At 37.8% G+C, this 26,035-nt stretch overlaps 1 protein-coding gene across 3 annotated transcripts in view; it reads left to right on the top strand.

Moving 5' to 3' along the window:
* Positions 1-26,035, top strand: part of Cntnap5 (contactin associated protein family member 5) — a 907,059-nt gene that overhangs the window by 810,947 nt on the left and 70,077 nt on the right. The gene's annotated exons all lie outside the window — the stretch shown is intronic.

Here is a 26,035-nt window from a genome sequence, read left to right as displayed (position 1 = left end):
CATGGAGAGCACTAAGACAGAAATGGAAGCCTTTCAGAAATCTAAACTCAGAGGAGGCACCTAGTTCAATGTAAGAAAGAAGAAACTACACCACAGCATGGTCTAGACACCAAGGGGAAGAGATTGTTGCAGCACATTATAGAGATTTCCTATCATGGAGTGCCTCATCAATTAAAGAAATATATAGAAAAGAATAACATGGAGTGAAGCAAACATGGAAGTCATCACGGAAGGAGCGAGGTTATTTCAGGAAAGTAACACTGTTGAAATCCTACAGAAACCACAGTACAGTGTGAGAAAACTACGATTTTCTTTTCTTGTTTCATTCTTTTGTTTTATTTATATTTTAGTATCCTTATGTCATTGTTCGAAAGCATTTCAGTTCATCATGTCAGTTTGTAAGTATGATGTATCTTGATTAATATCACTTCTTTCCTCCTTCTTCCGTATTTCTCCCAACCCCACTTAATCTCCTCAATTTATCTGGTTCCATTTTCACGTAGATACTATGTTTTTGGTTTTGTTGGTTTTATTTTCAACCAGATGCAGTTTTTCAAGTCCCACCTGCTTACCGATGGGGGATATTTTTGAACCTTTGGAGATACTTCTAGTTGTGAAGATGGAGAGTGCTAAGTGCATGAGGTGGATACAATCCCATCATGCTTTGAAACACCTTAAAATTCCATGATAGATAGCCTTCATTACAAAGAAATATCTGTCTCATAATGTTGGTAATTTTCAAGTTGAAAAATCAGATCCCATGTCTAAACTGAAGTCCATCTGAGCATTATAATTTACATCAGACAAGCAGAAAGGACTTTAAAAATGAACTTATTCAAAATTGCAGTACACATATGTTTAAGGCATGTATCCAAAACTGCAGTACCTGTATGTTTAAGGTATGTATAACAAAACTTAGGATAGGAATTTTACCATTACAGCAGGATAAGTAATCTTAGTATTGTGTTAAGGTAAAAGATAAATTCAAATTGATAATTCAAGATATAGCAGTGTATTTTATAGAATGGAGTTGAAATTTAAAAAACACATAAATAAAACTAATACAACGTTTAGATACTACCTGTGAGGAGGAAAGCCTGTAGGTGAGGAAAGGTTTGCTTTGTCAGTAATTCTTTCTACATTAATGCATTGCTTTCATTTAAACAAATCAATAAACGATTGAAAGGAGCCTATAGCTATAATGTAAACACAGTAGCATAGAGTATTGAGAATAAAAAATTATCTCTCCTCACCAATAAATACATAGAAATAACTATTGGATACTGAGCACTTAAATGTACAGGAAATGCTTACATGCTCCTTTACATAAATGCCCAGTGTTGATCATTTCTATGGATGGAATCCTATAATGGAATAAAAAATATATAAGAATAAATAAGTGGAAAGCAATGTGAAAAAGTCATCCTTAAGGTGAGCCTCTTTCCTGTAAGTAATTCCGGTTGAGGCAAACAAGAAGATTGCAGTCAATGGATCTGCTTCAGGTATTAATTATTTGTACTTTCTAAATTACAACCAGCACATCCTTCTCCCTCAAGCACATGACTTCTCTGTCTCATACATCCTTATCCCGAGCTGGCTTGTAACCTTGGATTTACTTGGACAGTTCTGGGCTTTTTTGGATGAAAGATGTCTCTTTATTGAGTCATGCTACAGATTCCCATGACTTCAGCAGCTGATTATTTGTGGGTGAAGTTCAAATCTACATTCCTACATGAATGGGCCCATCTGAGCTTAGGAGAACAGTCCCAGCTCCTAAAAGGCCAACTTTCTTAGCCTATCCCCTAGTTCCTGAACTTATCATGTCCCCAAATGAGAGATTCCACAGCAGGCCATACTTTGGTGAGATGTACCCTGAGTGAGTTTTCCTTTTTAGGATGAACTACATTCAGCCAAATGTCCAAGCCATCAATGACCTACTGGTCAATGATTCTCCTGGTTCTATCTTATACCATGTTGAAAATATTTCCCTGCAAGGTACTGATGGCTCACACTTATAAGCCTTGATACTCCGGAGTCTGAGATCTAAGGATAGAGTCCAAAGCTAGCCCAAGAGGAAGGGTCCATGAGAGTCTTATCTCCATTTAGCCAGCAAAAAATAGAAGTGGAACTGTGGCTCAAGTGGTAGAGCATTAGCTTTAAAAAATATCTGAGACAGCTCTCAGGCCCTACTACTGGCATATAATCACAGAGAGACAGACAGACAGACAGACAGACAGACAGAGACAGAGAGACAGAGACAGAGACAGACAGACAGAGACAGACAGACAGAGACAGAGACAGAGAGACAGAGACAGACAGACAGAGACAGACAGACAGAGAGAGACAGAGACAGAGAAATAGAAAAACAGAGACAGAGAGAGACACACACACAATAAGATCCTCCTTTCTTCTATCTCTATTTATTCAATTCAACCATCTTCATCTCATGTTTATTCAACCCTTTATCATTATTTGGTTATATTTTCTCTGGCCACCTGACTTTTAGAACTGAATTACTGCCATCATGTCCAAACATTTTCCCAACTTTATTTGTCTAACTTTGTGATTCATTCTCTATTCTGATCAAGGTGATCTTTTTAAAATCTTGAATGCATTCATGTCACTCCCTTTTGCATAGCTCTCCATTGCTTCAGGCTCATTTTCAAAGTCTTCTCAGTCCCCAGGTTCTTGCTTTGCTATGAAGTTTAGCTTATTATTCTTATACTCACCTGCACGATCTACCTTACTGAGCTGTGTTTCTATAATTAAATGCATCCGTTCTGTCTGAATCTTTGCACACTTAGTCACCTTTGTCTGAAACGTTCCTTGTTTGTCTCACTTACTTCCTTGTAAGAAGCTCTTCTTTTTTCAATTTTTAGTTGAACAAGACTAAGAAAATTCCTGGGATGTCCAAAAGATTGCAGTAATACCCTCAGAAAGGGACATTAAAAAAGTGGTTATGATCACCACTAACTGATACCCACCTAGATGACACTAATGGCAGGATTAGGATCAAGTGGGTCATAATGTTTACACAGGATAACCTACTCACAATTATAGCAACTTTACTGCTTGAAATTCCTTAAGAGCTTTATTAACAAGATAAATTATTTGCAAGCAAATGAAAACTATTTTCAAACAAAAATGATAAAAGTGGGATTCAGGTGTCAGCCACACACAAGATTCTGTGTTCTAAGTAGAGAAAACTGTGTCATGAGAGAGACAATTTAGCTGGGTGATCATGGCTCACATCTGTAATTCTAGCTACTCATAATGTTGAGATCTGAGGACTATTGTTCAAAGACATTCTGGGAAGGAAAAATCTGTGACACTCCTATCTCCAGGAGCTATGGCTTAAGTTGTAGAGTACCAGACTTGAGTGAAAAAGCTAAGAAACAGTGCCATGCCCTAAGTTCAAATCGCAATACCAGCACATACACGCACCCTTGCATGCACGCGCACACACACACACACACACACACACACACACACACACACACACACAAGAGGCAATTTAAATGAGATTTTTAAAAAGGGACGCATTAAAAGAAGGTAGAAAATGTAAGCAGATAGCTAGATCCATAATGAAATTATTGTTTGCTTTGGGATGCCTACATTGGCTTCCTTAGGTGCGACCTCCAAAAAGGCAAATGAGATTAAAAAGAAAGTGAAATCACAACAATAAAAATCAAAGAAGCAGTGCACAAAATTCCCCTTTGAAGGCTGGCATCCCAGCTCTCTGTAGCAATAAGCAAGTAGCTTGGGTGTCCTATAACATAGGCCACCAACATTTGTGAGGCTTTTCAATAAATTGGCAATGAAAGACTAAATCCATACAAGGTGGGAGATAAATTAGCACATAGCTGAAGATAGTGGCGAAATAAGCACTGGTTTTGTAGCTGAAATATTTTTGATAAAGTAATAATCCCCTGTAATCTCTCTCCAGCTTTAAATAACAGCCAGTCTTTGTGCCGGCAGTTTAATTTTGTTGGCTGCCCTTGTCTTACAAATATATTTAGTGAGTCTGGAATATCATTTTGTGCTGAAAGCTGAAGCCTTTGTCATACTGAAGTCAGGCGAAGGCAATAAATCAAGGACACAGTGAAAAGGAATAGAAATGGGCTATTGGAAACTTATTTCCCCAGAGCGAGCAAGCTTTCTTCTCATGCCAACAGGTGCAGTGCATCAGGCATGTCCTCTTGTTAAGTGCCCGTGCTGTAAGGATATTGACTTACAACCACATTGCACCCTGGCTGGCACTGCTCCAAAGTGCTTAAGATGTGTCTATGGGAAATACATGCTGGAAATAGCACCATGAAAATGTACCACAACCAACATCCTTTCACACACACACACCCTCCATTTTCCTGCTGCCTTTTCTGATGTTCTCATTTTTTCTCATTATTCCTAGGATTGTCCTGAGATTCTCAACCTCAGCTTCATGTTCTTGTTTCTATATGTGTGCAAATGACCTTCTAAAGTTAAGGAGCCACTATGGAACTTAAAATTATAAAGCTAGAACTCATGATCGACATGATCTATAGTCACCAAGTTGGCTATTGTCAAGAATAAATTACTGCTTACCTTTAGCAACATAAATGAATAAATATAATGCCAGCAAACAAGAGAACTGACTAATACTTTTTCAGGAACAGAGAGACATAACCTAATAGGAGTCTGAAAGAGTTTAGCTGGGTCCTTGTGGGGTTAAAGATTAAAATCAAGGTATCAGCTAGACTGATGTCTCAAGAATGGCTCGGTTTCCTAGTCCTTTGAGATTCCTGGGAAACATCAGTTCCCTATGATTTCAGAACCGAAGATCAATTGTCATACTTTTTCCTGCATCTAGAAGTTACCAAGGTTCCTTACCCCAAGTAGCATTCAAGGGCTGGCACCTTCCTCAAGGGAGAAGGACAGAGCCAACATATGGATGACTCAAACTGCAGGAGTGACTTCCTGCCCCTTTTTTGGTGTACTGACATAATTGTGGTAATGCTATCCTGTCATTTTAATAGGCACTGCTCATTAAAAGTGGGTTACAGGTGTCAACCATGCTCAAGATCCTGTGTTCTTTCCATTCAGAGTGTAGATATGAAGGCTACTCTAGGTTCTCCCTACCATATTTCTGGTTTTTCATCCTCATTAAAATTAAGTACTGTTACATCTTCCCTTTAAGCAACAAAACCAATTTATATTTTCACAAAGCAAAATTGGAAGAGCTCATAGATTTGTTGTTGAAAGAAATCAGACCCAAAAGAGTCAATATTCTCTATGCACTGATTTGAAAAAAAAATTCAAAACTATCAATCTGTGCTATTTAAAAGCAGATTAGTGATTACCCTTGAGGGGAGGTGGTATTAAGAGGGTGCAAGTGGACGGTGGAGATGTGATAGTCTCAGTGTCTTGAATAAAATTCATTCTATCTGGGAAAATGTGTGAGTGCCATACTTAGAATATACATATTCTTGGGGCTTGGGAAGGTAGCTCAGTGGTAGAGTGCTTGCCTTGCATGCATAAGGCCCTTGGTTCAATTCCTCAGCACCACATAAGCAGAAAAAGCCAGAAGTGGCACTGTGGCTCAAGTGGTAGAGAGTTAGCCTTGAGCTGAAAAGCTGAGGGACAACACATAGGCCCAAAAAGAAAAAGATTAAGAAAAAGAATATACATATTCTTCCACACATAAGTAGAAGTTATGCTTCAGGGAAAAGCAAAACAGCAAAAAGCAAAACAAAAGAGTGGGTGATCTTGGCTAGATACTTCTAGAAGCCTCACTCTTAAACTCAGTATCATGAGGTTGCTCTTTGCCATTTATGAGGTCCCTCTATCAGTTGTATAAAGAAAATAAAATGAGGGCCTGTTCAGCTCATCAGCTGATTGTGAAGTTCTGAGAATTATATTGTTCCAGGCAGGATTCTCACTAGGGATCCTTTCATGTGTGTGTTTGTTCTTTTTCCTAAAATGTGTGTGATCTGGATCCTCATGCTCATTGGAGGCTCTGATAACCCCCATCTTCAACTAAACAAATAAACTACAATTTGACCCCATGTCTTGGAGGTTACCAAATTTTGTCATAATTTTCTTTAAAACCCAATCCAATAGCAGTTAAAAACAGTGAGCCATTGATAATGCTGCTGCATGTATATTGAGGTAAGATATCTTTTGTATATTAGTCATTGTCATTGTTAAAGAGAGTAGCTATAAGCCACATGTGACTATTAATGTTTCTGATTTGGCTTATCTGAATTTGTCTGTGCTATAAGCAAGATATATACTAAAATTAAAAGACAATGAAAGGAACAATGTATACTAGCACATCAATTGAGACATCTTTGTCTATGATATGCTGAAATACTGTTTGAAACTAACTTCTTAAACAATATATTTTACTAAAGTTAAAAAGTAGAGTCAATGGAGCCTGATAGATAAGGATTTTGACCTCTCCTTGCAGGGCTAACTTTTTAACAGCTAGTTAAAAAAAACCCAGCAAGTGCAGGTGATCCTGTAATCCTAGCTACTCAGGAAGCTGAGATCTGAGCATTGTTTTTTAAGCCCACTGAGAAGAAAAGTCCATGAAACTCTTATCTCTTAACCACAAAAAGCTGGATGTGGAACTTTGGCTCAAGTCGTAGAGTGCTAGCCTTGAGCACAAAAGCTCAGGGAGAGTGTCAAGCCCAGAGTTCAAGCCCCAGGACCTGCAAAAAAATAAAAGATAATAAAAGATAGAAATAGGACAGAGATACACAGAGAAACAAGCAAGCAAAAAATTATAGTCATCAAGTAACACAGATAAACCAAACACTGGTGGCTTATGCCTAGAGTCCTACCTACTCAGGAGGCTGAGAACTGAGAATCTTAGTTTGAAGCCAGCCCGAGTAGGAAAGTCCTTGAGACTCATATACTCAATTAACCAGCAGAATGACAGAAAAAGAGATATGTTTCAAGTGATAGAGCCTCATTCTCGAAAGAGTCACGTGATTATGAAGCCAGAGTTCAAAACCCAGTACAGACATAAAAAATTAATACAATAAAATGAATTAAAATGTAAAAGAAAAGGGAAGGGAAGGAAGAGAAGAGAAGGGGAGAAAAAGGGGTATAGACAAAAACCAAAGGAACAAAGTAGGGAAATGTGCAATCTCCAGGTTTTGCTGCCAATAGTAACTTTCCATAGTACTGAATGCTCATTATTTGCCTCTTCCCTGAAATTTCTTCTCCTACTTTCCATACTCTTGCTAAATGTGCTCTTACTTCCAGACTTCAACCTAATAGGGAACCTAACGCCTGTTAAAATGTTTCTACTGCTTGCAGAATACATAGTGTCTGTCATGACTCAGACTTAGATTCCAATGGTTAGAACCATCTCTAGGCTTGGTTTCAATTAAGATTTTGTCCCTGGATGACCTCTTGTAACCTTGAGACTTTGCTGTCCATCACAATTATAGCCCAGAGGTAGCTTTCTCTTTTTTTCTGGGCTGTTATAGGGATTAGCTTTAACAGGGGTATCCTAAAGTCTGTGTCTAAGGATTCATATTTACCCTTGATAACCCTTGCCTTCTTTCATTACAGATTTGTCCTAGTTAACATTTCACTTCAACCTTTGAAACTAACATCATGGACAATTTTGGCCAGTGTATTAAACAATAGAAATATACCTTCTCCAATGGGCTAAATGCTGTGCCATGAGTTGTTCATGGAACAAAAGTCTACCATGACTCTCCTCCGAAGTAGTCTTATCATTGTCAGCTTGTAAATACATGTCTGCAACCAAAAATTATTTTGTCTTTCCTCTAAGTACAGTAAAAATGAGGCTGCTGACAATAAAATGAGAGAAACAGATCAACATCTGAAATTATTTCCAGGCCAACTTGGAATCATTTCACTCCAAATCTGTGATGGGTGTGAAACAATACAGCTATTTGCTGACTCACTACAGACATTTGCTAAAAGCCTTGGCTTACAGAAGGAAACGTGTGTGATATTTTGTTTGGCTGTATATGTTTTGCCAGCTGAAAGAAACTTTAAATAAGAAAATTACATTGCAGAAATAGAAGTGCAAGCATTTCAGGGCAAACATCAGTAAGATGACATTTAGGAACAAGACAATATTTACCAGTCTCCAACTGCATTTATGTGTGATCAATAATTGCAAAGAAATTTAGTGAAATGGAGGTACATAAAGCACTTCAAAAAGCCCATACTTGAACTGAATAAAAAGAACACAAAGAAAATACAATATTTGGTCATAAAGGTCATGATTAGGTCGATCAACGATTTATTACCAAAGCAGAAAAACTTCTGAGATTTCTGGGAGTGATAATTATAATCTTACCCTACAACATTTACAATGTGAGGCTTTTCCTGGCACATTGATTTTATAGGCACCCTAGGTAAGAATGATAGCACAAGTAGGGAGTCGGCTTAGAACCAATGTCTCTTTGGGGGATGATTCTGGGAAAGCTACTAAAGACAACAGATCTAGGACTAATATGTTTCCTTGTCCTATTGATCTTCAAAGGCCACTCATTATATATTTATGAACTGTTGTCTTGGGTGTTGGGATTTCTAAGGCTGACTCATGATTAAATGTTTAGTCTCCTTGAATCACTAGTCAGACATTTTACCTTAAAAAGGTCTTCCCCACACCAATCCTAGGCCTCTCAGACCAAACGTTAAAAAAGTAGTTACAGATCAAGCGTTAGAAGAATTCACTTTAATCCTGACTTGTTAAAATCTACTTATGAAACTTCTTGCAAAGCTATGACTTTCTTCAAACCCAGGAAACGAAATCAGCAGTGTTCATGTTCTCAATGTTCTTTGTCGCCCCCATCAGTCTAGAGAGTGGTATAGGTGAACCTAGCACTGGCTCACTCTGACACTGGCTACAGGACCTTGGCAAGACAATGAACATTTCCGAACCACATGATTGATTCCCATGTGTAGTAGGAAAAAGAGCAAGGAGGGCAGTTATGATTGCCCTGAAGAATGTATACGCGAGGTACCTAGTAGGGTTTTTACTGCTGAGTATTATTCTGCACCCGATAACAATTAAGTATCATTCTTGTTACTTACATACAGAAAAGATTCTCACATAGGCCAGATGTGAGTGACAGTTTTGATGTTCTTTTAGACAAATGACCATGCCCTTTCCCAGAGCCATCTGGGAGCCATCATTCCTTTTTGCCAACTTTGTGTTATTTTCAATTTTCTTGCAAAAATGCCAGAAACAGTTTGTTGCTCATTCCCCTGCTGCATTTACAAACAGGAAGTCTGGAGTTTGCTGGCAGGTGCTGGCCGTTTGACTGAGAGAAATAAGCAAAACTCTGTGATGACACAGTTTGCTGGAATGTTGTATCGACATTAGTTAGAAGCTTACTCTGAAGGGGGCCCAAGGCAGAACATTGATGAAGGACTCACCGGCTAATGGCTTGAATGCTGGCTTGAGAAAACCCATCAGGCATGACAACTCTTGTTCTGAGACCAAACTGCTCCTGGCTAGAAAAGGGGCATGCTTAGTGTACTTGACTAGGATGGTAGGGGAAGAGCACAGGTTTTAATTACCCTCCCAGCAGACCAACCCTGGCCAGACTGCGTGTGCACAGTGCCTTCACACAAACAAAACACCTCATACTCCCACCATCAACTTATTATTTCTCCCATAGTTCTCATTACTAATAGAATTCTTAGAGTTTTTCAGTCTCATAAACAAAACAAAAAGTAAATTTAACTTTGTGTGGCTCTTTCCTTACTGCCTTCTGAAAAATAATATGCTCCTATTCATTTTACAAATATTTTAGCCACACATATTTGTACGTATTGCAACAAATGGCAAAATAACCAATACAGAGAAAATGGCACAGTCTGAGGATTATTAAATAAATGAAAATGATAATTATTGCACCAGGCTTAGTGAGATTTCTTGGTAAACAACTCCCTGCTTTGCTAAGATGTATGTACTACCTTCATTGTTTGTTTCACCCAAACTATATAAAATATATGACCTCCAATAATTAATGTATATCGATAATTGATATATATGTATGGAGTAATTTATTCATTCATTGTAGAATTGAGGATTGACGTCTTGGATTCATGTGTGCTGTTTCTTTACCACTTAAGCCACACCCAGCCCTCTTGTGTTTAGGTTGTTTTTCAAATAGAGTCTGCTTGAACTCTACTTCCTAAATGGCTGGGGGAGCAGGCATGTGCTACCATGCCTGACTTGGAAAATGTATATTCCTAAAAAGAGCTAGCCACTAGTAGCTCATGTGTAGAACACTGCTCAGGAGGATGATCTGGAGGATCAGCAGTTTGAGACCAGCCTGAGCAGAAGAGTTCAATAACAAGGAAGAGGGTAGCCTGGGGGCATGGATCAGCATGTACTAACAGAGCAAGAAATCCAATCAAGCAAGTGTAAGATTCTGAATTCAAACTTAAGTACAGGCCAAACCCAACAATAACACAAAGAAAACAACAAAAAGCAAATATTTATTTACTTAAAATAGGACTAAACCTTTATAATTAGTTTTAAACATGTTTGTTTCAAGATATAGGAATATCAGCACTGAGAATGTTCTTTTGTAATTGTTAAACATCCAAGTTTATTTGGTCTGCCTCTCTCCTAGAAAGGCACTACAGGTAATAGGCCAAAGCTGTAAAAGCCACCTTAGAAATCTGACCTTCATTGAACTAGCCTTCAGGCTGTGGACCAATGCATGCATGGCACAAAGTAATGGCTGGTGTCATGCTTTCTAGGGGCAAAATGAAAATATCACCAAGCTCATTCTTCCTCTGCTCTGAAACCCATACTAATCAGAACAGCTTTGAAGATGAGAAGCCTTTGGGAAAGTTAGTTTTCTTTAGACCCTGACATGACTGCAGTTCCTGTTTTCAGATCTTTTATTCTGAGATCTGGGAAGAGGAGAATAAATGTCCTTCTTGCAGAGAACATGCAAGTGTAAGGGAATGATTTCCAGAAGGATAGAGACCTCAACCAGAGCACATAGAACCCTGGAAGTAGAGCCACACACTTGGCATCTGTGGGAATTGTCTGTGGATAAGATCTATCAATAACTTTCTTCTTTTTTTCTACCTCCTTCTCCTCCCCTGCCCCCTCCTTTTCTTTTCTTTCTTTCTCTTTTTGGCAATAATTGAGTTTAAAACCAGAGCCTCATGTTTTCAAGGCAGGTGCTCTAACACATATGTCCCGCCACCACCTTCACAGAATCTATAACTTTTTTTTAGAAAAGTAGGAAAGCTCTAGATTCTTTCTAAGTTATATTGGTTTATTCAGTAAAAATAATGTTAGAAATTTTAGTATCTGTTTTGGGTATTTCTTTATTTTGGCATATTCTTCTTTTTTAACCTATCCAGATTAATAGTATATTAACTTATTGTAATGGTTAAGTATAAGTGATGTTTACTTTTTTAATTATTTGGATTTTAAAATATAAGCCAGAAAATGATTGCCTAAATATCAAAAGAAGCACCTTAAAGAGGTATCTAAAAGGGGTACATTAATTTAAGGAATTTTATGACTATATTTCTATTCTACTATCCTACTTATAGTCTTTCAAAAGTATTCATATTTTAGTTTTAAGTTTCATATTCTGTGTTTCTATAACAGTAAAATGTTGCATAGCTTTTCTTCAGAGACTCTTTTTGCTCCAATAATGGTGGATAGATTAGATTTGAACTGGAAAATCAAGTATCTGCTTAGCAGGATCTAAGGAGAGAAGATGGTAGGCTTAAATAGTGAGATACATACCCACATCCTAGTTCTAGACTCTGCCTGGCCCTGACTACTCCATGCAGAATAAAGGTAATTTCCTCTTCTTGTCCCCTCATTTTGCTCCAGGCTAGACAAATTCTCTTACAAGAGAGACTCTGAAAATGTCATCTCTGGACCAATAACACCAGCTTCACTTAGAAACTGGTGACCTGTACACCTTCATAACTCCATTTTGGTCTGCTGAATTGGAAATACAGGGGTGAAAAAAGTACAAGCAGTTGAGGATCTTTGGTTTTATTATTTTTTTTAAAATTCAGTCAGGTAGCATATTTCAGAAACTTCTTGAAAGAGACCTCACCTGGTCATTGGCTACAAGCATGCCTTCTGAAAATGCTTTCTGAGGGGCTGGGAAGGTGGCTCAGTGGTAGAGCGTTTGCCTTGCATGCATGAGGCCCTGGGTTCGATTCCTCAGCACCACATAAGCAAAAAGAAAAAAGCCAGAAGTGGCACTGTGGCTCAAGTGGTAGAGCGCTAGCCTTGAGCTGAAGAGCTGAGGGACAGCACCCAGGCCCAGAGTTCAGGCCCCACAACCGGACCCAAAAAAAAAAAAAAAAAGAAAATGCTTTCTGAAGATTCTGGTTCAGTATGTCCATGACTAAGCTTCAGAACACTTGATTGTTAAAAACATCCTGAGTCCTTATCTTGGAATTCATTTCCCTAACATCAACTTATCTGACCATTTCTGCTTGACTCAGACATATACTAGATACTGCAAATAAGGGAAACCATGGGACCTATGTTTCTTTGGGCCTGGCTTACTTCACTTAATATAATTTTTTCCAAGTCCTTCTATTTCCTAACAAATGGGGCAATATCATTCTTTCTGATGGAGGCATAGCATTCCATTTTATATATATACCACATTTTCTTGATCCAGTCATCTACTGAGGGGCATCTGGGTTGGTTCCATATCTTAGCTATGGTAAATAATGCTGCAATAAACAAATAGTTGTGCTGGTAGCTTTAGTATGGTTTTGTTTGTGATCATTCTGGTAAATGCCCAAAAGTGGGATTGCTGGGTCATAGAGGAGCTCTATGTGGAGTCTTTGTTTTTTTTCTTTCTTGCTATTGTTTCTAATGTATTTATAAGATTCCATTTGATTTTTTTTTGTTACTTTGTATGTCCCTCCCCCATGGTATAACCCCTGTTTTCACTGTATTTAATGTTGGTATAATTTGTGGAGTATTTAATGTTGGTATAATTTGTGGAGGGGAAGAGAAAAAAACATATAGTTTAAATAGGGATACAGGTGGACCCATTGTAACAATGAGATGTACAAGTCATTATGTAGAAAAACAAACTTTACAACTTTGGTGGGGTGGTGGGGGAGGAAGGGCGGCAGGGATGGGAAGGGGAAACAAAGGAGGAGGCAACAATGCTTGATAAGAAATGTACTCATTTCCTTGTTCATATAATTGTAGCCCCTCTGTATGGTATTTTCACAATAAAAAACTTATTACTAAAAAGAAAAAAACCATCCTGAGATATTTTATTATCTGAATACTTTGGCCTGACTGAACTAGCCTCCGTGTCTCAGGATGGTACTGAGAGGTACAGGTGTTTTTTAGCACTGACTCTCCATAGCTCTCACAGATGGCTTTTGGACAGCTATGTTGTCTGGACTGGTCATCTCTGATTAGCCAAAGTGCCCCTCAGTGATAATGCAGAAAATATATTATATAAAAGTGCTAGAGGCCTTCAACACTTGAGCTCTCGTCCTTCTGGATTTCCTACATTAACTAAGGCCCTACCAGATCCTGTTCCCTAGTGAGACTTAAACCACTTTAATGGACAGGACATTGTAGCCCTTCACCTGGGCCTCTTGTGGATGGAGCCATGTCTGAGAATGGAGTGAGTTAAGGACAACAAAGCCTCCTTCAATTTCTACTTGATTTTAAGTAAAATACCACCATGTCAATATGTGTTGTGTGATCAACTAATTGATGATTCCTTTTTTAAGTGACCTTAACAATTTAGAGGTGTGTGTGGGGAGGTATATTTGTGGAGGTGGGAGGGAAGGGATGGTAGGGGAAAACAAAGGAAGAGGTAATAATGCTTGATAGGAAATGTACTCATTACCTTGCTCATGTAACTGTAACCCCTCTGTGCAGTATGTTTACAATAAAAACATATTTAAAAATAAAAATACACAACTTTTAAAAAGGCAAGATCACTAGCACTTTCTTAGCTTTGTTTGAGTAGTTGAATTTGTCAGGACGTAGTTCAATTTGTCAGGTAAAGTATAATGCGTATTTGTTAAAAAATTGTTTATGGAGCACTTGCTGTGTGCTTTGAACACCAATTCCATCGATAAAGGTAAAGAAATAAATGGATGATCTCTCTTGCTATGTGTCACGCTATTGGTATAATGTTATAAGGTAGATACCACTGGGATTTTTATCCCAAAATACCAGTCATGAAAGTGAGTCACAGTGGGTTTACATGAATTGCCGACTAATTAGAAGACCAAATTTGTACTAGATTTTCTGGTCTCCAGTCTGTGTTCTTTTTTTTTTTTTTTTGTCAGTTGTGGGGCTTGAACTATGGGCTTTGGCACTGTCTCTGTGCTCTTCAGCTCAAGGCAAGTGCTCTACCACTTGAGCCACAGTACCACCTCCAGTTTTCTAGTGGTTTATTAGAGATAAGAGTTTCACGGACTTTCCTGCCGGGGCTGGCTTTGAATCGTGATCCTCAGATCTCAGCCTCCTGAGTAGCTAGGATTACAGGAGTGAGCCACCGACGCCAGGCTTATGTCTGTGTTCTCTAGAGGAGTTTATTTTTTGCTTCTTTGTGTTTGTATCTGGTTTTGTTTTCAATACTAGGTTCACATATTCTAGATAGACAGACACTGCATCTTGAGGCATGCCCATAGCCCATTTGCTTGTGTTTTGCTCTTGAGATAGGACCTTGATAACTTTACCTGGGCTAGTCTTGAACTCATGATCATGCAGCTTTGCTTTCCCCAATAGCTTTGATGATAGGTGTGTATCTCTGTGCATTCACTCTGTGGTGTCTAATACCAATGATCACCTGTCCTGTGGGCATGCAAATACACACACACACACACACACATACACATTCACAATGTTTCCCTTCAAAATGTATTTGTAGACAATTGACTCTGTTGTTTCATCTCACCAGCTGTACTTTCTCTGAAAAGTGAATTTATTGAGCACAAATCCCCAGGGAGAAACATCTAATTAAGGCATAGTCTTTAGAGCCAGCTGTTTCATACACAAAGAGGTAGTTCATGTTTAAATATTCAGGCTACAAAGGGGAGGTGCTGCAGCACAGGCCTGATCAAGCTGCCACGAAATATATCTTGTTGAATGGCGACAGAAACTAAGGCTGGTCTGCCATGATCTGTAAGTAACAGGACAGTATGCTGCTCTAAATCAAGGCATGGGAGCTCAGGTAGAGTCCTAGCTATAGACCCTAGTACACTACAGCATTAATGGCACTACTTACCTGTCTAAGGTCTGTATCCTGGCACCTCTTGCCAGTGTAAAATAGCTTATGTATGTATTAATACAAACTCAATGAGAAAAAGTCAACATTTAAAATATACATACAAAAAGAAGAAAAGACAAATCACTAAGATTTAGTTGTTATCTGAGTTTAGGGCAGAATTTTGACCTGTGATCAGCGCTTCCTCCAGTTTGGATCTCCTTGATCTTTGTTTTTTGTTTTTGTTGTATTGTTGTTTTACTTATATGTGGAAATAATAATACCTACTCTCAAGGTTGTTATTGGGATAAATGAGACAAACAAGTACCTAACTCAAGAATCATAACAAATGGAGGCATTTATTTATCGACTATGGCTGTTAAATGCAAATGTGATCACATTAAATGCAGTAGCTCCAATTAATATTACATTGTGGTTAGGTTTTGGTAGCTCATGTATAATCCTAGCCACTCAGGAGACAGATCTGAAAATTGCGGCTCAGACCCAGGCTATGTAGTCAAATCAGTGAGTCTCTATCTCTAAATAACCAACCAAAAACTAGAAGTAGAAGTGTCATTCAGGACATAAAGTTCTAGCCACGAGGAAAATCAGTGAGAGCTCAAGGCCCTTAGTTCAAGCCTTAAAATCTAAGGGACACAATGCTACCTTTCATTGTGGCCTTGCACTTGTTGGATAAGCACTCTACTACTTGAACTATGTGTGAAGACCAATGATTTTATATTTTGACAGGTATTTTTATTGCATTTATACTTTGTTTATATTTGCCTAATTATTGGACATTAAGGTTGACTTTATTTAAATGTCCTAATTAATTTCTACAGAATTTTTCAGCCTTGTGGTATATCTCTAGATAAAGTCCTGATGTGGCATTGTTAGATATAAGCTTATGCACAAATTTTATGGCCTCAGATGTAGAACTTGGTAAAGGTCATTGGTGACATCCGTTTGCTGAGCTCCTGGAATATAAAAGAGTTCCTTAGAGGTAAATGGCCCCCTGGATAGCTAAGTCCAGATCCATGCCCAAAATTATAGTGTCTGAAACATAATATCCATTATATTTAGCATTACCCTATTTTTTGGCTTATTTTGCTAGACATATATTATATACTGTACAAGTCTGGGGAATTTCAGTTTTTTCAAAATCTAACGAAATATCTGTGCTGTAGACTAATGGCCCTGTTTTCAGCTAGGGAGCAGAGTTAGATAGCTTGTCAGAATTCACACAGCTAAAAGCAATAGCCTAAAGCTAGTCACTAGTCCCTCAACCCTCTAACCATAGCTACTCAGGAGGCTGAGATGTGGATGAATGACCTTGGAGGTCAGCTTTGGCATAAAAGTTTGCTTGACTCCACTTCCAAAACAAGCAACACAAAGCAGATCTGGAAGCATGTCTTAAATGGTAGAATATCAGTTTAGCTAGTACAAGGCCCTGTGCTCTAATCCCAGTACCACCAAAATTAAATAAATAAATAAACAGAATAACAGCTAGATCATTAAGGGGATGCTTTTTTCTGATCTCAAAGCACACTTACCACCAATAGGAGGTGCCATGGCAAATATGTTACTGCTCCTAGTACATTATTGAGGACAGAGAAAAATAAAGGATTTTTAACTGAGTTTTACTCATGAAAAGAAATTAAACATTTATTTTGTGTTCAGTGAGGAACTAGAGCAGGATTTAGTTATAGGAAAATTAGGAGGGAGACAGACAAGACTGGTGAAAAGATCGCATTTTCCACAGCTCTTCATGGATAGAATAGATAGATATAGATTATTATAGGAATATAAAATGGTAATAAGTGGAAAATTATTCAGCTTAGATGTCTCATGAAAGATTCTAGAGTCAAGGATAGTTAGTAAGAAACTCCGTAAAGCTCCAAGGGAAATTGTCTAATATTGTTAAAGTTCATCAAAAGTTAATATGTGAGGACATATATTTAAAAATACAATGCCATCTGAGATAAAATTACCCTCGCCATAGAACAGCTCATCTCCTTGTAGGTTTTCATTGTATCTGTCTGTTCAGGCCAATTGAGTCAAATTATGGACTTGTTTAGAGGGAAGAATAAGTGATGGAAATGTGGGCTTCTGCTGTGCTCCATGAATCTATAGGAAAGAATTCCTGACTATCCTGCTCCTTCCTTCCTGTCCTCAAATAAGCACAGTAGAATTGCCTCCGGCTTAGTATGAATAGGGGGTCTCCAGGGATGAGTGTGGATTGCAATGTGCAATGTCTCTGATAGCTTCCATCCATGTGTGAGCGTGCTCTACAAATGAATTTTCCCTGCATCCACGGGGAAATGTGCATTGGGTTATTTGGAAATCATTTAGCTATCTTAGTGAGTGCCAGTATATGAATACACTCTTACCTGCAAGGCCATAATCCCCATTGAAGTGTTATTAATTATACACATATCTTGTGTTTGAATTCCAGCTTTCCCCAGGGAGCTCAAAGCACTTTGCAAATACAAATTGCAAACAATAAATAACACCTTTGATTTCTAAGGTACCTATCTCCAAGGACTTAAGTTTATGCCTCTCTCAGCATTCTTTTTTTTTTCTGTATGTTTTTTATTGTAACAATACTGTACAGAGGGGTTACAGTTACATGAGCAAGGTAATGAGTACATTTCTTTTTTTTATTGTGAAAATACCGTACAGAGGGGTTACAATTACATGGGCAAGATAATGAGTACATTTCTTATCAAGCATTGTTGTCTCCTCCTTTGTTTTTCCCCTACCATCCCTTCCCTCCCACCTCCAAAACTACTCCCCCCGAAAAATTGTAACAGTGATGCTCAATAGCAAATGTACTCATTACCTTGCTCATGTAACTGTAACCCCTCTGTACAGTATTTTTACAATAAAAAGTATTTTAAAAATAAAATAAACCAATGAAATGTACAAGACACTATGCTGAAAAAGAATCTCTCAGCATTCTAATAAGGAAAAAGTTCCAACTACACAAGGGTGAGAGTAAGCAACTTTCAGCTCAAAGGGGATTCTGGGCTATTTATCAGACTCAGTTTTACCAAAATAGAATCTGAAAATGTGAGGAAATGACTGTATACATGGAAGTTTATAGCTAGATACATAACAGGAAGTGACTTTTATTTTTTTGTTTTTTAATATATTTGTATTGTAAGATACTGTACAGAGGGCTTACAGTTACATGTGCAACGTAATGAGTCCATTTCCTATCAAGCATTGTTAACCCCTCCTTTGTTTTTCCACTACCTTCCCTTTCCTCCTCGTCTCCCCACCTCCTCCTTCCTCCCTGCCCTGCAAAGTTGTAAAGTTTGTTTTCAACATAGTGTCTTATTGTTACAATGGGTCATCCTATATCCTTATTTCAGAATTTTGTTATTTCCCTTCCCCTCCCCAAATTAGAAAAACATATAGACAAGATGAAGGACACCGGAATCAAATACAGTGACAACATGGGTTATACCATGGGGAAGAACATACTAAGAAAGAAAAAAAATCACATAGTACATAATAATTACATTAAAAAGAACAGAAAGAAAGATAAAATCTCTTGTGTCTCTGTCTTGGGGTTAAAATCGCTTAGCATCTGGTTATATGATCATATGTACATAGCTTTTGTCCTCTTCTGCTTATTCTAGACATATATAGTTACTGCAGATAAAGGAAACCATGAGAACTGTGTTTCTTTGGGCATGGCTTACTGCACTTAATCTAATTTTTCCAATTCTTTTCATTTCCTAACAAATGGGGCAGTGTTGTTCTTTCTGATGGGGGCATAGTATTCATATGTATATATACATATATACATATGTATAATATATATACATACATGTATCCATACATGTATGTATGGATATATACATGTGTGTGTATATATATGTGTATATATACATATCACATTTTCTTGATCCATTCATCTACTGAGGGGCATCTGGGTTGGTTCCCACTTATCTTAACATGGTGAATAATGCTGCAATATGTTGCTGCAAAATGCTGCAAAGTGTGCTGGTAGCTTTTATTTTTTGGTGGGGGGGTCCAGTCGTGGGGTCTGAACTCTGGGCCTGGGCACTGTCCCTCAGCTCTTCAGCTCAAGGCTAGCGCTCTACCACTTGAGCCACAGCCCCACTTCCAGCTTTTTTCTTTTTGCTTATGTGGTGCTGAGGAATGGGTCCCAGTGCCTCATGCCTGCAAGGCAAGCGCTCTACCACTGAGCCACCTTCCCAGCCTTGAGTGCTGGTAGCTTTAGTATGGCTTTGTTTGTGATTCTTTGCATAAATGCCTAAAAGTGAGATTGCAGGGTCATAGTCATTTTCCTGATGTTAATCCTCCCAACCCAGGAGCATGGGAGGTTTTTCCAGGAAGTGGCTATTAAAGTAAAACCATAGGTTTGTATGAACATTGAACCATTCAAAATTTTCATTTATCAATAATGAAGACAAAGAGAGCAAAATATTTAAAATTATAATTTGAATTCTACAGTTTAGAGTTAATTGTCTTTGAAATACATTTGTGACCAATTCCTGGCTTTCATAGTATAGGACATTATCGAATTGAAGTCTATACAGGCAAGATGGCCAGAGGTAGGTTGGGCTACTTGGCTTCAAAGCTGGCTCTGTTCTCAGTACCTTCTTCAACTAGGGTAAGGAATAGGAGATTCACCTGGACCATTCTTTGCTTTACTACAGAGTTCAGTTATAACTGAGATGATATTTAACAAATATGATATTTTAGGCATGATATTGCTTACAGAACAGTAAGTAAGTACTACTGGTTCTTTACTACATAAACCTGCTACTCCCAGGAATTAATCTGTCCCCAAATTTTTCTTTTTCTGCACAGAAATTTGAACTTGAGATGACGATTAGTTCTTTGAGAATTTTTCCATGCGACTTCCTACCCAGCAAATTGTACATACTCAATTGATATCAATTGGTAATGAGACTAGCTCTCTAGGCAGTGGTTTCAGTGCTTAACACTACACTTGCTTCTTTCCAATTCCCTGTTGTGCAAATGGAGCTCTTAAATATGGTGTAGCATTAACAGAGCTCTTTTCAGAATCTTTGTAACAATGTCAAAAATGATGACACAGAAGAATAAGCTCAAGACAACTAGTTGCTCATGCTGCTTCTAATGCATGGCTTATCCCATTTCCGTAAGGAATTCCTGCATATGTAGCTTCTGAGACAATAAATAATCATCATAACAAAACCATAATTACACTAGTTAACATCTATCAGTGTCATGTTCCAGATACTCTTGTAGTACTTAATGCGGTTTCAACTACTATGAAGTAGACATTGAAAGCATCCATTTTGTAAAAAGAAAGAAGCACATTGAGAGCTTGTTTGCATCACTATAGGCCTCACCCAGGCCAGACACACATTAAAGCACTGGAATGAAATAGAGCCCAATTGGTTTGAAAATACTGTTCTTTCCTTCCTCTCAGGAGAAAAATATTGGTGGGCTTACAAGCTCAAGATTTGAAGTTGCTGGGAGTTGGTGACTCATGCTTATAATCCTAGCTACTCAGGAGGCTGAGATCTGAGGATGTGATTCACAGCCAACCGGAACAATTACTACACTCTTTCCTCCAACGAACCACTCAAAAGCTAGAAGTGGAGGTATGGTTTAAGAGGTAGAATCCCAACCTTGAGCAAAAAAGATTAGTGACAGCATCCAGGCCTGGATTTCAAGCCTCAGTACATCACCTCCACCCCTCACTCCACTCCTTACAAAAACCATTTGAAGTAAACCGCCATGTTAGGAACTCTATAGTGATTCTGTCATTGAAAGGGGCTTGCAGTATCTTATGAAAGAAGACATATTATAACCAGCCTTCTGATTAGAAATGAGGGAAGAACTAATCTGAGAGTAGCATTGCCAACTTCCCATAAAGGAATCTCATTGTCTGTGGCCTACAGTGAGTTAAGTTGATATATTGTCTGTACTACCTCTTTATTCATGGATCTGACTTAGAGCAATATTTTTGCTCTCTACCTTTTCAAAATTCTAATCCCGCAATGCTTCCTGTTCGTTTGCTATCCTTAACTAACAAGATTCAAGTCCAATTTAATGGTTTAAGCTTTGTTTTTGTCCTGCTGTAAAACCTGCTTATTTTTCTATATTGTCGTAGTCAAAGCTATTTATTAATTCCCTCCTTCCCTCATTAGGTTTTGTCATTAACTACTATGTGCCAAATACCTTTGATAAGTACTTAAGATGCAGAGTTGAAGGAAACAGACAGAATATCTGACCTTCTAGAGCTCACACTGGGGTTATATATTAATGAAATATCCACAATAGGAGAAATAGAAATACCAACAGTGACAAGTTTCATTTGAGAAAACACAGCCCACTTTATTACTTTCAGAATATTATGTGAACTCATATCAAAATAGGGGAGGAAGAAATACTTCCAGGAGGGAGATGCATTTCAGCTGAGATCTGAGTATGAACTGGTAGGTGGAGGTGGGAACAGTTGGCTTCACTATAGAGAATGGCTGGGACAGTTTCCTAATCAGGAGGCTGTCTATGATGGAACTAGATGAAGGCCTAACTAGCCATGAGGGATGAGAGAGAGAAAGTGATACAGGTGGTGTCTAGAGAGTACCCAGAACCTAACAACCTATAGCTATTGTTCTGTTGTTTGCCTTCATGCACACAAGCTGCCATCAAATTCCATCAAAATGAGCTTTTCTTTTCTATCTGATCTGGCTGGAAGTCTGCCTATAAGCCTGTAACTGCTCTGATAGTTCTCAGACCTATTCATGCTAGAAAATCTTTTCATGGAGGCCTCAGTTACTACTTAAAATACATGTTAGAATACCGTCTCCAGCTGAACCTTTGCTAACCATTCAAATTCATAGATTTAAACCCAAGCTCACTGAGAGTGTGCAAAGATTTCTTGTGTCAGAATCAACTCATATATATATACATCTATATACATATATAATATATGTTATATATTATATATAATATGTATTATATTATACATATATTAATATAATATATGTAATATATCATATTACATATATAATATATTATATAATATATATTATATAATATATGTAATAAATTATATATTATATATAATATATAACATATATATTATATATGTATATAGATGTATATATATACCTATATATGTATATATACATATGTACATATATAGGTATATATATACATATATATACGTATATATATATGACAAATTAATTTCTTGTAAAAAGCTTCTCATCCATTTCTCTGAATTATAAAGCCTTGTCCTGAATATCACCTGCTTGGAGTGCTCTGGACATCTTTGCTAAATATATTAGGAAAAATCAAATCTAATCATCAAGAAAGGCACATTTTCTCTTTTCAACTTTATTATACAGGAATAAACATATTTGATACACTGAGAAAGTGACAGTAATTTGTACAGCCTTTCTGAAATGCATTCATTTATTTGCTAGTTGTCTAGGTTGCAACAACAATACAAGGAATAATTCAGGAAAAATGATAGAGCTGTGAGGACATGGTTCTCTTCTGAGAACACAGGATGCTTTGAAAATACAGCAGGTTCAGCTATGACTTGAGATTACAAATGGGTGCTGGACTTTATATGTTGATATGTAGGGTCGTTTCTTCCTAATAATATTACCTCATGTATAGTAGAGAAAGGCAGATGCTAGAGAAAGCTGTGGATGCTAGAAAAAGGAAAGCCAATGGAAATAACATGTGCTGACTTAAGTAGTACAGGGTCCTTGACTGGGTCCTTTCAAATATTAGGACCTCCTCTTTGTCCACTGTATACCCCCTGAAGCCAAGTGCATTTCCCTTTAGTTGGAGACATTTGTTCAACTTGATTCAGGTTCATGTTTTTCTTTCCACAAGCTTTGGCTATGCAGTCTCAGCCCCTAGTAGACGGAAGTCCACATTGTGGCACTCCGTGTATGAGGTCGGTGGTAGCCTTAGTTTTCTCATCTGCAACTAGATTGAGGATTAAATGAATTACCTCTGATACTCTCCTCTTGTTTGCTCTTGGTTTATTCTAGGAATCCATACTCTCCACAAAGAACAAGATTTCTTCTCATTACTCTCTGTGCATACTAAATATTTATATTTAAATGTTGTATGAGAAGCCAAAGCATTTAGGGTTAGGAAAGGGCATGTTGTATGAGTGTTCAGCATTATTCTTTGGAATCAATTGTACCACATGTTTAGGATAGAATAGGGAAAAAACTAGAAACCCTCCTGGAGAGGTTTCATAATTTCTTTTCTCTTTCTTACCTCTGAGCAGGAACAAGGAGATCGATCCATTCTCTCTCTATCTTGTCCAACCCACCACCTTTTGTAAGCTTACTGCTTAAGTACTTGTACTGTCCCAACAAAACTTTAGAAAATGTTTTTAACTTCCTACAGCTTGAATTTTCTCTATGTGTAAAAAAATGTAAGTATTGCTTATCATTGTCACCTCATAGTCCTGGCCCTGAGAAGCCACTGGGTCTTCTAGGGATGTGAGTAGCATTCTCAAAATAAATTTGGGAAAGGACTAATAATCAGACCCTGAGCCTCCCCTCTGGGGTGACTCCAATATTACCACATTCCTTAGAGAATTGTCAAGCACAGACACATGAGAACTTGGCACAAAGCACAGAGGCACAGAACAAGAACTCAATAGATCTCACACACCTCCTCTTCTTTGGGTGTATATTTCAAGCCAAGTAAACAGTCAAGCCAAGTAAACTTTCAGACCAAGTAAACATTCTTATTTCTAACAGTGAAGTAAGAAAGAATAGGGGATATAGAAGAAACAACATCAGGATGGAGTTCTTACATTTGCAAAAGTAGGACACTAGAATCCAATCTTGTTAGCCCCTACCCACTCAGCCACCTGTCCACTGAAACCCTCCAATTAGCCAAGAGCTAGTGGCTTATATCTGCAATCCTAGCTGCATGAAAACTGAGATCTGGAGGATCATAGCTCAAGGCCATCCTGAGAAAAATGTTTATGAGAATCGCTTCTTGACCCATAGCTGGGCACAGTGATCTGAACCTGTCATCCCAAAATGGAAGGCTGAGATGGAAAGGAATTAGGTTCAAGCAAGACAGGGGAAAAATGTCTGAGACTCTAACTCTGTAGAAAGCTTTCTGTGGTGGCATGTAATTGTTATCCAAGCTAAGATAGGAAGCCCAGAGAAGGTATCTTGTGGCTCAGGTTCATGATTGGTAGGAATAAGCCCTATCCTAGAAATAAAAATCTAGGTGGAAAGAATAGTTTATCTGTATAATTCCAGCACAGCAGGTGAGAGGCCAGAGTTTAAAATCTCAGCACCATAAAAAAACAACAGCAGAAACAACAAAAAATTATTTAAGAGCTAGCAACTATGTTTGCTAATGCTTTCAGAAAGTGGTTTAGTAAACTGTCTCTAACTATCATGTATGTTTTCATTTATAGAGTTTCTGAGCCAGAATCGGCTACTCTGTCTTCATACCTGGCAGACTGACTGCATGAGGCTGAAAGGACTGGGAAAACATACAGCACAATTGTGTAGATTTCATTCTGATCTAGCCATTCCTTGCACATCACTGAAGTTCAGAAATAACCACTCTGACACAAAAGCTAATTTTTGAATGCTTACTAAGTTTATCACACAATATTTCATGCTGAGGACAAGATTTAGAATGGGTTTTGGAATTCAGTAAGACTCGCCTTACTGTTATGTGGACTTACTTCTGCTGTAGACCACATTTCTCCCTCCCATCTTTCCTGCAATGGTGGATTTTTGGAAAATATTCCATATCTGCCATTCATAATAGTGTTTCCCTTAACATCACCTTTGTACGTCATATTCTAAACCAATAAAATGGGCTTTAAAAAGTCAGAGCTGGGTAGCATTAATAGATTCCTTGAGGATTGAGCATTGTTTCATATTCCAAGCCTTTCATGTGGTATTGTTTTCTACCTTCTCCTGAAACACAAACCCTGCACCAAGCAGAGACATCATCATTCCATCCTCTCTTCTATCCCCCTGCTTTGATAGGCTCTTTTTGTAGTAAAATGTTATTTTCATCTTGTCCTCAAGGCTAATTTTTATGTGCCCCTTCAGACCTCAATTCAGGGTTTATTTGCTCTGGCAAAACTTGCCTAATTTCAAATTCTCCTACCTGAATAAATTATCTTTCGTCATTTCGTTCTGTATTTTAATAGTCTGTTTTTGTTTTTGTTTTTTGTTTTTTGTTTTTTTTTGCTTTGAGTTGCTTGCTGGACTGTTTTATTGTTTTTTTGTGGATTTTTTTTGAGTAAGCGTGGGTCTTACTTCTTTGGTCATGCTCAGAACACCTTTGCTGGAAATGGGAAGGGTGCTGACCTGTCTTCTACATGTTGACAGAGGATGAATGAGCCCTGCATAGTGAACAATAGAAAAAGAATGAGCATAATATTGTTGGGAGAGAGAAATAGTGCCTATCTGTAGCATTCAGGCATTGTCACACTGTATTTCCATAAATTCACATCACTTTATGTTTGTCAGTATCTGTGGTAATCAAAAGTTTTTTTCAAAAGTTAAAAAAAAAAAACACAAGAATGATTAGTTCCAAAAATTTTAGTTTTAAGTATTGTGATGTTTAAAAATGTCTATATTCACAAACAATTGGGCCATCAAAAGTGAACATAAATTTCTCAAAGCTGCTTTATCCTGAATATTTTAAAGATTAATTACTACATCGAGTCCTAATGACTATTGCCTGTATCCCCAATAAATCATATACATTTGTGAAGAGGGTGTTTTTTAAATGTAAGTGAACTCTAA

Source organism: Dipodomys spectabilis, unplaced genomic scaffold (assembly GCF_019054845.1).
Source record: "Dipodomys spectabilis isolate Male_0828 unplaced genomic scaffold, ASM1905484v1 ptg000094l, whole genome shotgun sequence".
Lineage (NCBI taxonomy): Eukaryota > Metazoa > Chordata > Mammalia > Rodentia > Heteromyidae > Dipodomys > Dipodomys spectabilis.
Note: the sequence above shows the minus strand (reverse complement) of the source record. Positions and strands in the feature narration are given on the sequence as shown.